The 13313-nt window shown below is 49.1% G+C and overlaps 1 protein-coding gene across 2 annotated transcripts in view; it reads right to left on the minus strand.

Moving 5' to 3' along the window:
* The window catches only part of ARHGAP35 (Rho GTPase activating protein 35), a 138588-nt gene that overhangs the window by 23079 nt on the left and 102196 nt on the right, over window positions 1–13313 (minus strand). Inside the window, exon 4 of one of the 2 annotated variants that reach the window (XR_009545649.1) lies at window positions 2441–2533. The exons of the other annotated variant lie outside the window; for it this stretch is intronic. The gene's annotated coding sequence lies outside the window, so the exon portion shown is untranslated. The remainder of the gene's footprint in view (window positions 1–2440; window positions 2534–13313) is intronic. 2 annotated transcript variants of the gene reach the window in all.

Below are 13313 nucleotides of genomic sequence, written 5' to 3' on the forward strand. Positions count from 1 at the left end.
GGGACAAATATATAAAATAAATATTAAAAAAAAAATTTCTTTTAATGAGGGAGTCAGGTGGTGGCGCAGCGGGTTAAGCACATGTGGCACAAAGCACGGTGCATACTCTCCCCCTAACATGGCCTGTGCCTGCTGCCCTCCCTAGGCCTGCCGTGTTGGCCTTTCAGAGCCCGATTCTGGTCCCTTCCTTCTGACACAAAGCCTTCTGCAGGCTGTTTGCTCCGCTGTCAGCTAGACGCTGCTCCTTCAGAGAGGTCTCCTCTGAGCCCCGGCCTGTGTCTGCAGCACTTGGCCCGTGGGCCTGGAACAGGGTAAGCATTTCACGTGTATGCGCTTGCCGGGAAACCCCCACAAGAGCTTGGAGTCCTTTCCATCATTCTTCTTCTCAGTTCACAACTAAAGAAACTGAGGCATATGGCAAGTAAGTGGCAGTGGTGGGATTTGAAATCAGGCCCATGTTTGGTCGTCACACTCCAATCACCCTTTTTCTGCTGGGTCCTGGCCAGTGAGTGAAAGTCGTGTAGCTGGGTGATCCTGTCCTGAGCACCCCACGCCCCCACCCGCTCAGCAGCAGACGAGGCGAGCAGGCTGTGCCGCCTGGTTGCCCTTCTATGTGCAGCCAAGTCCTCACCACTTCCGACAGCTTCCCGGGAACCGTGACATTAAGGGAAACATTGTACAGCAAACGCAGACCCTGAGTCACGTCTTTCATTCAACAGCACCAGGACTTCCCCTTGGTCCACCTCATAATGAAAAGAAACCAAACTAAACCAGGTCATCCCAGGACCTGCAGCACCTGACTTGGCAGTTACTCAAACCTGGTGGAAAGGTGGTCAGTCTCTTATCTGTGGAAAGGAGGTTAATCAGGGCTGAAGACACAAGCACAGTTTCTCTGGCTGGAGAAGAAGTGGATTCAAGCACTTTGCTCTTAGGCAACCTCCAGCATCCAGGCCCACTGACACACCTTCAGGTTACCTTCCAGTACAGAGGAAGCCTCAGGCTTCATTCGCCACACCCAGCAGGTATTTTCATGAACAAGTGAGCCCACTGCCAATTTTCCTCTGTGGACTTGCCCTGCCCCCGGTGCAGTCACAGGAATGGTCATCCTGGTCTTCTAATCTGCAGTGCCTACTTTTTTATACAGGGGAGGGCCTGCCTGGCTATGACTGGGCTCCCACATAACAGGGCTGCACCCCTCCCAAAGCTGGACAAGCTCTTATGGACGGGCGGACCCACCCCTTTTTAGTTCCCAGCTTCTAAACTGTGCTGCCAGGTCTCACGCATCTCTGCATCCAACCAGACCCCAGGGACAGCAGTAACTCACTGGCTCTGGAGAAATGAAAAGAGTAGAGGAAATCAGCCAGACTGCACAGGGTTGTGGGGGCTGGGGCGGCAGGGAGAAGCCCAAGCAGCTTTTTGGGGGCTTGAACTCTACAGTCAAAGCTAGGCTTAGTTCCAGTCCCAACATCTGTTTCTTGGCTGCCCGACAACGTCACCTCAGTGTACTCATCTGGAAAGTGGGGATGGCAACAGAACTGTGTCCCCAGGCGGCTGAGGTGAGTCCATCCCTTCCCCCAATTACACTCAGCACTGTGTTTAGCCCTGGTGAACACTGGTGAGCGTTATGAAGCAAGGCAGTAACACCCCCACTCCCCAGCCTGGGGCCACCGTCACAAGGCCTGTGCTCTTCCTGCCTGTTAAGACTGGGGCAGGAGCAGTTCTTCAGAAACCCCATGGCCAAAGCAACCAGGCAAAGAGCAAGGGTCCAAGAGCTGTCCAGGTGACAATCCAAGGTCTGAAGTTTCTTCTGTGAAGGCTGGCCTACTGTCCGGCCTGGCGGGGCACACCCACTCCAGGCTCAACACTGCAGAGAGAGAAAGTGTGACTGCAGGAGTCTAGGGCAGGGCAGGCCCATCGGAGCTGTCTAGAGGGTTTAGGCTTCCTCCCAGGCTATTTCGGTCCTGGAAGAAACGGCAGGATTATTTTGTGAAACAAGCGCTACATCTCTCTGGCTGCTGGGCTCTTCAAGCAGCCTGCCAGTCCATGCTGTTCCGAGCAGGTCTCAAGGTCCTGAGGGAATTCACAGGCCGTGTGGAGTCACTTGGCTCATCTGAAGAAGCACAAGTGGAGTGGTGGTCTGCCTATGGCAAGGGGGATTTCCAGAATGCACGTGATACCTGCTTCACTCACAAGCAAGCAGAACATGGGAGCTGGGGAGAAATGGGCACATGGAGGTAGTCCAACAGAGCGGAGAGAGCTTTGTTTCTCAAACTATTTGGATTATGGGAAAGCAACTTGCTAACAAGCCTAGAATCACGGGGGACGGGCGAGATTAAGTAACACAGAGCCCCCAGAAAAACCGCAGCACATGAAACCCAAAACCTTGTATTTTAGCACTTTATCATCAATTCAAAGCAGTATAAATATGGCAATTACTCACATAAAGCCTGTTGGTGTATTCAAGCTGTAACTGCACCTATTAAGCTGTTCCAGTGATAGATGGGAGTATCTGTACTGAAATTAGCTGCCTCCTCTGAAAGACAGAATTACAGAGATCTTGGCTGACTGCAGGGAAATGACTGACTTTAACAGCTCCAGTCCTGACAAACCTCCACGACAGCTTCAGAAAGTAGCTATGATGAATGTCATGAAAACATGGAGACTTTTCTGGGGGAGCTGCTTCCCCTCAGGTAGGAAGGGGCTTGGTTAGCATCTGGAAACTGTTCAGTTTGGTGCTAGAAAGCTGCTAGTGTCGCCAGCCTGCGGGGCTGGACTGTGGGCTCTTGCCATTTGGAAAAGCCGCGAGTGGCCACTATCCAAAGGACCTGGGTTGTATGCCCTCTGATGAAAGGGATCAGTGCTACTCTGAGATTAATGCCATCCTCCAAGTCACGAGAAGTTGGCTAATAAACTGCACAAGGTGCTCTGGGACACAGCAGCCCACTAGAGCACAGGGCTCGCCCTATTGTCTTTTCCCAGTTTTAGGGGAGTGGCCTCCTTAATTCTAAGTGACCTGAGAGGGGTAGAGGAAGTCCACCCTCAAGCTTTTTTTTTTTTGGCCTCCAGGGTTATCATGGGGGTTTGGTGCTGGCACTACAAATCCACGGCTCCTGGTGGCCTTTTTTTTTTCCCCCCATTTTACTTGATAGGATAGAGAGAAGTTGAGAGATGAGAGGAAGATAAAGAGCAAGAGAAACAGAGAGACACCTGTAGAACTGCTTCATTGCTTGTGAAGTGTCCTCCCTGCAAGTGGGGAGCATGAGGGGCTCAAACCTGTATCCTTGCACTTAGTATTATGTGTGCTTAACTGGGTGTGCTACTGCCTGCTCCCCTACCCCTGCAAGCTTTAAAGATAGGAGGAACCCTGTGGGCTCTGGCAAAAATCAGTAACATCACGAGCCACCTGGAATAGACCTAAAATAGACCTACTAGCTTTTTCCAACATGGAGACCCCAAATCTCAGCTGCTATATTCTTGCCTTTAGCTTCCTGACTATTAATTTGTTCTGTTTTATATCTTAATTCTTTTTCAGCCACCAAGTTGCAGTTGCTACTATGATACCAACTGGATTTCCCTGGGCAGATGACCTCACCAATGTATCCTGGAACCCCACCTCCCCAGATCCCTGCCCCACTAGGGAAAGACAAGGACAGGCTGGGAGCATGGATCGACCTGCCAACACCCATGTTCAGCAGGGAAGCAATACAGAAGCCAGACCTTCCACCTTCTGCACCCCATGATGATCTTGGGTCCATGCTCCCAGAGGGAGAAAGAATAGGGAAGCTATCAGGGGAGGGGATGGGGTACAGAGCTCTGGTATCGGGAACTGTGTGAAACTGTACTCCTCTTATTCTCTGGTCTTGTCTACACACACACACACACACACACACACACACACACACACACACACACACACACACATATATAGCCTCCAGGGTTATTGTCGCGGCTAGGTGCCTGCACCACAAATCCACTGCTCCTGGAGGCTATTTTTTCCCCCTTTTGTTACCCTGGTTGTTTTACCATTGTTGTGGTTACTATTATCATTGTTACTGATGTCGTTGTTGTTGGATAGGACAGAGAGAAATGGAGAGAAGGGGAAGAGAAAGATAGACACCTGCAGTCTTGCTTCACTGCCTGTGAAGCGACTCCCCTGCAGGTGGGGAGCCGGGATCCTTATGCTGGTCCTTGCGCTTTGTGCCATGTGCGCTTAACCCACTGTGCTACTGCCCGACCCCGTCAATATATTTTTATGAATAACTTAAAAAAGAATAATAGCCAACTCCATAAAAATAAAGATAGGAACTCTGAGTGTTGTGTTTGTGGTGGCAGGACAGGGATGGGGGGCACAGTGGTCTAACAGGAAATATATAATTTGGCCATTGTTCCTGGCACAGAATTCCTAAAAACCTTGGAATTCCCTGGGGAGCATCTTTCGTTATCCCTAACAAGTCCTATCCAACCACACCTCATTGTAATAATGAGGTGATCCTTAGGAAGCCCGGCCCAGTTAGTTTCAGATGGCGATTGATCACCAGAGATACCAGACCTCCACTAAAGGGCAGGACTTCTGAGTCTGACGTCCAGTCACCAGTAGCTACTGGTGAATCCACTGCACTCCCATAAGGAGCCCCGGGGCCAGGCTGGGGAGCACGCTGAGGTGCAGAACCAGAACGGCGCGCAGCTCTGCCCCCCTCCTGGCGCACCTGTCCTGCGCATCTCCTGTCTGGCAGCGTTGTAGCCTCTATAGTACATGCTAATAGTGAGCCGACTACTTTCTCCAAGCTTAGTGAGTCCTTTGAGCAAATTACTGAACGTGAGGGGAGACTGTGGGGACCTCTAATTCTGTGGCTAAGTCAGACACGTGTGGGTAACCTAGGGGCCCAATACTTGGGACTGGTGGCTCAAGTGGGGCTGTCTTGTGGGACTGACCCCATAACCCGTGGGGCCTGATGCTAATTCTGGGTAGTCGATGTGAGAACAGAGCTGCAGGAAGGAGTCCCAGTGTGTGCCAGAGACATGGAGAAAGTTGGAGAAGATGCCACCCACATATTTTGGTGTCAGGCAGAAAAGCCTCTCCCAGGCAGTGAAAGAGAAGTGATGCGTGGTACAGGAGAGCAAGAGCAGTATTATCTGGCCTGCTTCCCCCTTTCCGGAGAGTAGCAAGGTATTGCTTCATCTTCTGTAGGGGCTCTATGGTCAGAAGGGTAGTGTCTCAAGGGTAGAATCCCAGCCCCTATCTTCATCTCTCCTATCAGGAAAGTGCAAATGACAACCTCAGAGGAGTGCTGACAGCACTGAGCACAAGGTCTGGCTCAAATGTGGGCTTGGTGCACGCTATCCCTCTACATGCACAGCTCGCCTGTCAAGCAGCGACAGTCACCATGCCAGCTGAAGAAACTGAAGCCCAGAGGCACAGAACTGGCCCAGGTCACAGCTGCCATGTTGCTCCTGGGCGCTTCTTTGGCCCCTCTCTGGCGACGGGCTCAATAAGGAGCATTTCCCAACTAGATTAAGCAATCTAGGAGTTCACCAACAGCTGGAGGAAATCAGCTCAAGTAATAGTCTGGCCTTTTGTCACATTGTAATTTGCTCTCGGTTAGTTATGCAGCCAAAAATATATATGCATTTTTCTAGTTCCAAACACTTAGAAGGCATTTTTCCATTCAATACTGGGGGTAGGAGGGGGTCTGAAGGGCAGTTCTAGGAAAGGCTGGGTTAGTGATTTCTTTTCTTTTCTCTCTCCTTTCCCCCTTCCCTCCACTATCCTGTCACTGCTGGAACTTCAAACTGCTCTCAGCTGACTTTTTTCTTTCTTTCTTTTTTTCCCTTCAGATAGAAAGCAAGAGACAGACATGGGTGTGGGGATGGGGGTACCTCAAACCTGGGGTGTACACACAGCGAGACAGGCCCACTATTTAGGTGAGCAATACTGCCAGGCCATTTGAACACAAGGTTACCTTGGTCTGTGGTCTCTCTGCCCCACTCCTCCCAGAACACTACTGAGCTTTGGCTTATGGTAAAGGGGACACCTGGGGCCTCATCACAAAAGTCTGTTGCACTACTGCTGAGCTAGCTACCTTCCCTCGGCTGGTGTTTTCTGAACTGTGCACCAGCCATTGAAGTGTTTCCTAACACCTCATTCCACTTTTCCAGGTCACTGTGAAAACACAAGAGAAACAGACAGCTGTGTGCTGTGTGTGTAAAGCAGAGGGGAAACCCCAGCACCCTGAGATGTTTCGCTGTCCATCTTTAACTTAATATGGAAGTGAGATGCTAGAAGGAAAACCAAGAACTAACTGTTTTTTGAATTGTTGCTGAAGCTTCACTGGGGCCCCATCACCCCAGAGAAACTCTGTTTGCACCTTTCAAGGTAGGGGGAGTGGAGAGAGATACCACAGCACTGTTCCACCATTCATGAAGTTACCCCGTGCATGGTGCTCCCATGTGGTGACAGTGCTCAAACCTAGTTTCTCTTAAAAGGCAAAGTGTGTTATTTTTGAATTAATTAATTAATTATCTCTTTTGTTGACCTTGTTTTGTTGTTGTAGTTATTGTTGTTATTGATGTCATTATTGTTGGACAGGAGAGAGAAATGGAGAGGGGAGGGGAAGACAGAGGGGGAGAGAAAGACAGACACCTGCAGACCTGTTTCATTGCCTGTGAAGTGACTCCCCTACAGGTGGGAAGCCAGCCGGGGGGCTGAACTGGCATCCTTATGCCAGTCCTTGTGCTTCGCACCACGTGCGCTTGACCTGCTGCGCTACTGCCTGACTCCCGTAGAGTGTGTTCTATCAGGTAAGTTGAAGACACTTTTAATTTTTTGCTATTACTGCTGTTGGTGGTCATCAGTGACTGTCTGTTTTGGAAAGAATTCAACCAAAAGAGATGGGCACACAGTATAGCTGGAGGTGAATTGTACGCCACAGCCATTTGGGATCATGGGGACCCCTGGAATCTTCGTCTGGCACAGGGTAGCTATCTGGCTGGATAGTGGTCTGGAACCTTTTGTGAGGAGGAAGACCCCTTCACGTACATCACCTAACTGGAGCCACAGACTCTGCCCTATCCCCTCTCTCTCCACTCATCTTCAGATCCATAGATCTCCAGGAATCCATCCGTATGACCCAGGGCAAGTAAGTGCAGTGACTAGAAGGGTGGACCCTCAATCATGAGGTCTTGAGTTTGACCCGTCATCATACGTGCCAGGAATATTCTAGGTGTTTGTGGATTTGTTTTCCACCTCTACCTGCTAGAACACTAGAACCCTGAGACCAATCGTTAAGCAAACCCCAAAGGTGGATCCTGTGGCGGCGGCGGCCCCCACTGTGCAGTTGCAGGTGGCACAAACTGGTATTCAGTATAATACTGATGGAAGCAGTTTGAGCTCGGGCAAGAAAGAAGGAGAGCAGATGCAGACACAGACTTGAGTCGGTGAGAGATGGCCGAGTCATCAGTCCTCAGGACGTTGTAACTTTCTGTCCTGCACTGATCTAAACCTCAGGAAGAACCCACTCACCCATCAATGACACCTGAATGCATGTTGCATGCCAGGTGTTGTTGCTATGCCAGGGGAAGGCAGGGACAGGTCTGTGGCAGTACTGCAGGGTACAGAGAGACAGACCAAGTGGCACAGACAGCAACAGTGAACTGTGTGCCAACAGTGGAGAACCTCTGGCCCTCCCGGCAGTGACACCACACCTGCCTTAGGCGTGTGAGAGGATGGGTATTCAGGGACTCATTCCTGATAAAGGACGATGACACAGAAAAACAAAGACAGAGATGAACTCAGAAGCTGAATCCAACCTAGGAGAAACTTAAGGCATGAGTGGCTAGGAGAAACAAACAAACAAACAAACAAAAAAGATGAATGCTACTCTGGGACTGCTGACATTCAACAGATAACAATTAATTCTCTGGCTATTTGGGATGGACAGTCAGGGTTCTCTCTTCAAACCCCCAAAGAAAGAGTATTTTCAAATGGTCTGCTCACAACTGCTCAGGCTTAGCCTGGTACAAATGTCCATTTATAATCACCGAGACCCTAATGCCATTCACACCCAGCCTCGCCTTGCTCCTGAGGACTGAACAATGTCTTGAGTAGTCCGAGTGTGTATGACCGAGACAACGAAAATCACCAGGCAATGAGGACTTCTGGTCAGAGCAGGTCCCTTCTCTAAGGCTCCACCCCTGAATCAACATGGGTAGCCGTAGACTCACCGAAATATTTAGAATACCAAGTCTGCAGTAGAAAACCTACCTACCTTCACTTACTATTAAATCAGAGCACTGCTCAGTTCTGGCTTCTGATAGTGACAGGCACTGAATCTGAGACCTTCAGTGCCCCAGGCATCCAGGTCTGTCATGTAAGCCATTGTGGCTTTTCTCTGACCTTATTATGACTATTTAAATAGCAGCCTGGTTGAGATTTAACTCACATCCATTACAAAATTCATCCAAAGTATACAATTGTTTGTTGTAAACTTACAGAGCTGTGCAATCAATCATAGCTGGAGCATTTTCACCTATCAAAACAAACAAATAAAAACCTGCCCACGGGCGGGGGGGGGGGGCTGGGGTAGACAGCATAATGGTTATGCAGACAGACTCTCGTGCCTGAGGCTCCAAAGTCCCAGGTACAATCCCCTGCACCACCGCAAGCCAGAGCTTAGCAGTGCTCTGGTATTAAAAAAAAACAACCCAACAACAACAACCCCCCCCCCCCCACCAAACTTTGAGGGTGGAGCGTATTGTTAACTCTGTACCTGGGTGATTCCACCGGCCATGGTAGGTCCCCACCCCTCTCTTTAATGCAACAGAGACACTTCACCTGGTGCACTGCATAGTGCATAGTGCGCCAGGCTGGAGTTGGATCACTGAGCATGGGAAAGTGTACACTCTGCCAGGTGAACTATCTCTCACCCTATCTCCACCTCTTCGAGAAACTGTGGTCGTAGGCAGTCACTCCACATACCCCCTTCTCAATGCCTTTGGCACACACACACACTAAGAACACAGTGAAATCTGTCCCTTGTGCACGAGCACTACGAGCATCTTTAACTTCTTTTCTGTGTATAAGATCCCATGCATCTGCTCAATGGAACTTTTGAGAGACAAGGCCTTTTGAATGTCTACTCCGCTCAGACACTCACAATAATTTATTAGAGCCCTCTGTACTTGGTTTGGAGGCTACAATGAAGAAGATCCAGAATCCAGTCCCTTCCCTCAAGGAACTCAGGATGTACTGAGGAAGGAAGACAATCGCAGCGCAGAGTTAAGTGGTCACAGCACTGCACAGAGGATGCAGCATGGGGCCCTGGCTCAGAGGCTTCTGGGAGGGGACTCTAGAAATGAGGAACAAGTAAAAGTGATACGGGCAAGAAATATGACAATGGGGCTGGGTGGCAGTGCACCGGCTTAAGTGTACATAGTACGGAAGCGCAAGGATCCCGGTTCAAGCCCCTGAAGGTGTGTGGGGGGGTTGTTTCATAAATGATGAAGCAGGTCTGCAGGTGTCTCTGTCTTTCCCTCTCTATCTTCCCCATCCCTCTCAATTTCTCTCTGTCCTATCCAATAAATGAAAAATGGCCTCCAGGAGCAGTAGATTCATAGTGCCAGCACCAAGCCCCAGTGTTATAACCCTGGAGGAAAAAGGAAAAAAAAAAAAAGAGAAAGAAAGATGACAACATAGGAAACTGCACACAGTTCTAATCTGTGTAGCTGGTATTTACCACAGTGGATGCAGGAAAAGGCACAACGAGATGAGGACGAGAAGGGTTAGATCCTGTTGGCAACCATGCAAAGCTTTATCCTGGGGGGCTGGGGGGGTGGAGGGGATGGGATGGGACACTCACTGAAGAATTTTAACCAGGATTGGGGAAATAGCTCACTTGGATAGTGCGTTGCTTTGTCATGTATATGACCCAGGCTTTGTCATGTATATGACCCAGGCTTGAGACCGGCCCCCCAGCACACTGAGGGATGCTTTGCTGTTGTGTGGTTTCTTTTATTTTCTGCCTATATCTTTTAAAAGGGGGGGGGCACGCAACTGGTTGAGCACACATGTTACAATGCACAAAGGACCCAGGTTCAGGCAACCGGTCCCCACCTGCAGGAGTGAAAGCTTTGCGAGTGGTGAGGTAGTGCTGCAGGTGTCTCTCTCCCTCTCTATCACCCTCTTGCTTTCTGGCTGTTTCTATCCAATAAATAAAGATAATAATAATAAAAAAATTAACCAGAGGAGGGCGATGCGACTATATTTGTTTTAGAAAGAAATGTGCACCTGTTTGAATACGGGCATGAAAAGGGCCTGAGACTAGAAGAGAAAGAACAATTAGCAGGGCAAGAATGAGAGTGAATGCAGTGATGGAGCTGGGTCTGTGATGTCTTCAGGTGATGAACAGACAGCACGAAGGGGCTGGGGGGCCGTTTAGCCTGTGTGTTGAGTGCACACTTTAAAGTCCTCCCTTAAAATTTTACTGATTGACCGACTTGACTGAGAACCAGAACATCTTTCTGGCACATGCAATGCTGGGTATTGAACACAGGACCTCATTTTCCCAAGTCCAATGCTTTGCCCATTGTATCACGTCCCAGTCCAACTTATTAAATATTTATTTATTTTTAATAGAGTGCTTTTCAGCTCTGGCTTATTACGGTGATGTGGTGAATTGAAACTGGGACTTTAGGGAGGTGGCACACCAGGTTAAGCACACATGGTGTGAAGCTTAAGGGCCTGTGCAAGGATCCCAGTTCAAGCCCCCGGCTCCCTACCTGCAGGGGGGTCGCTTTGCAAATAGTGAAGCAGGTCAGCAGGTGTCTATCTTTCTCTCTCCCCTCTCTATTTTCTCCTTCTCTCTCAATTTCTCTCTGTCCTATCCAACAGAAAATGGAAAAAATAGCTTCCAGGAGCAGTGGATTCCTAGTGCAGGCACAGAACCCCAGTGATAACCCTGGAGGCAAAAAAAAAAAAAAGAGAGAGAGAGAGAGAGAAATCGGGGGACTTTGGAACCTAAGGCATAAGCATTTGCTACCTCCCCTGTCCAATTTATTTATTTCCTTATGAGAGAGAGAGAGGAAGAGAAGAAGGGGGAAGGGCTGGGGGCCAGGTGGTGACACACCTGTTTAAGCGCACACATTACAGTGCTCAAGGACCTGTGGTCAAACTCCTGGTCCTCACCTGCTAGGGGCAAAGCTTCACAAGCGGTGAAGCAGGGCTGAAGGTGTCTCTCTCTCTCTCCTCTCTATCTCCCCCACCTTCTCAATTTCTCTCTGTCTCTATCCAATAATGATTAAATAAAAAAAAATAATAAAAAGATGAGAGAAGGGGAAAGAGGTGAGGGGGAGAAGAGAAAGGGAGGGAGAGGAGAGGGATGGAGCCAGAGTATCACTCTGGCAGATGCTGAGACTGAACTTGAGAACACAGGCCTTAGCGTTCATTGCTTTATCCTTCCAGGCTGCTAGGGTGCACTCCTTACCATGTATGAAGACTTTGGTTTGAGTCCCCTGGCCATACATGGGAATCCATGCACAGGGGGATGTCATGAGTAGTGGTGTAGGGCTATGGAGTCTCTCCTCTCCATCTTTCTTCTTCAAATAGTTTTTATTTATTTTAATGAGAGAAAGACTAGAGTGCTGCTCAGCTCTGGTTTAAGGTGGTACTGGGGATTGAACCTGGGACTTCAGAGCCTCAGGCACGAGAGCCTTTTGTATAACTGTCTCCCCAGCCCTTTCTCACCCTCCTTCTAGGAAAACAAAGCCAATCAGGGGTGGTAGGATTGTGCAAATGTGTGAAGCCCCATGGGGTGTGTGTGTGTGTGTGTGTGTGTGTGTGTGTGTGTGGGAGACACACAAAACTGAATGATTAGACTGATGTGGGAGGTTACAAGGGTGAAGTCTTAGAGAGCTCATGCCAATGCCAATGGAGTTGAGTATATTTTCTTGGACAAAAAACAATCCCTACTTTCTCATTAATGGTAGGAAAGGCTGACAAGCTTTCTCAGATCCAACACAATCCTTTTCATGAAACATAAAATAAATGAGCCTTAAGGGGACTGGACCCAGAGTCATGGTGGTCTGCCTTCCCAGTCCCCATGCAAAAACATTTCCCTAGACTCCTAGGGAAGAGAGACAGAGAGAGAGAGAGAGAGAGAGAGAGAGAGACAGAGACAGAGACAGACAGAAAGACAGACACTGACCATCTCAGGCCAAATCCAGACACAGGAGGCTGGCATTTGAAAGACTCTATGGCAACAAAACTGTGGTCAGCAAAGCCTCTCATCTCCACACCCGACTCACTCAGTTTACTTTTCCCACTTAGAAGGTTCTTCCCTGTCCTCTGTTACAGAATCCAACTCGCCTTCCAGCCAAGCTGCCAGCCCATACATGTACCAAACCACCTCAAGGAATTCCCTTTCTTTCCTGCCTTCTACCTGTCTCTCTCCATAGACTTTGGGCAAACTCACAAATACTGACTATTAATTTTATCTTTTATGCAACTCCAAAAGGGCCCAGACTTCAGCTTCCTTACATCTCTCTCACACTGAAAAGGCCTTGGATCCAATAGGCCCAGAAACATTTATAGACTAACCACATCTATAACACTTACTCCATAACCAATCAGCTCTAGAAAGAACAGAAAAATTACTGATTGGCTAAATATGAGAAACACAGTAGAGGAAACAACCCCCAGGAAAGACTGGGGAGATAGGATAATGGTTATAAAAAACAAACTTTCATGCCCGAGGCACTACAAGTCCCAGGTTCAATTCCAAGTACCACCACAAGCCTGAGCTGAGCAGGGCTCTGATACAACAAACAACTAACTCACAGAGAGATATCATAACCTTGGATTGAAAGGTCATACTTTGTTATTGCTGGATAGGACAGAGAGAGATCGAGAGAGGAGGGGAAGAGAGGAGGAGAGAAAGACAGACACCTGCAGACCTGCTTCCCCCCTTGCGAAGCAACCCCCCTGCAGGTAGGGAGCCGGGGGCTTGAACCGGGATTCTTAATGCCGGTCCTTGCGCTTTGCGCCACCTGTGCTTAACCCGTTGTGTTACCGCCCAGCCTCCACTTGCAAATATTTTAAACTATATCTCTAACATAAGCCAAATGAAAGTACAGATGGGATTGTTAAAATGCACTTAGTAGGGAGTCGGGCTGTAGCGCAGCGGGTTAAGCACAGGTGGCGCAAAGCACAAGGACCAGCCTAAGGATCCCGGTTCGAACCCCGGCTCCCCACCTGCAGGGGAGTCACTTCACAGGCAGTGAAGCAGGTCTGCAAGTGTCTGTCTTTCTCTCCCTCTCTCTGC

The sequence above is a fragment of the Erinaceus europaeus genome, chromosome 2 (assembly GCF_950295315.1).
Source record: "Erinaceus europaeus chromosome 2, mEriEur2.1, whole genome shotgun sequence".
NCBI classification, from domain to species: domain Eukaryota; kingdom Metazoa; phylum Chordata; class Mammalia; order Eulipotyphla; family Erinaceidae; genus Erinaceus; species Erinaceus europaeus.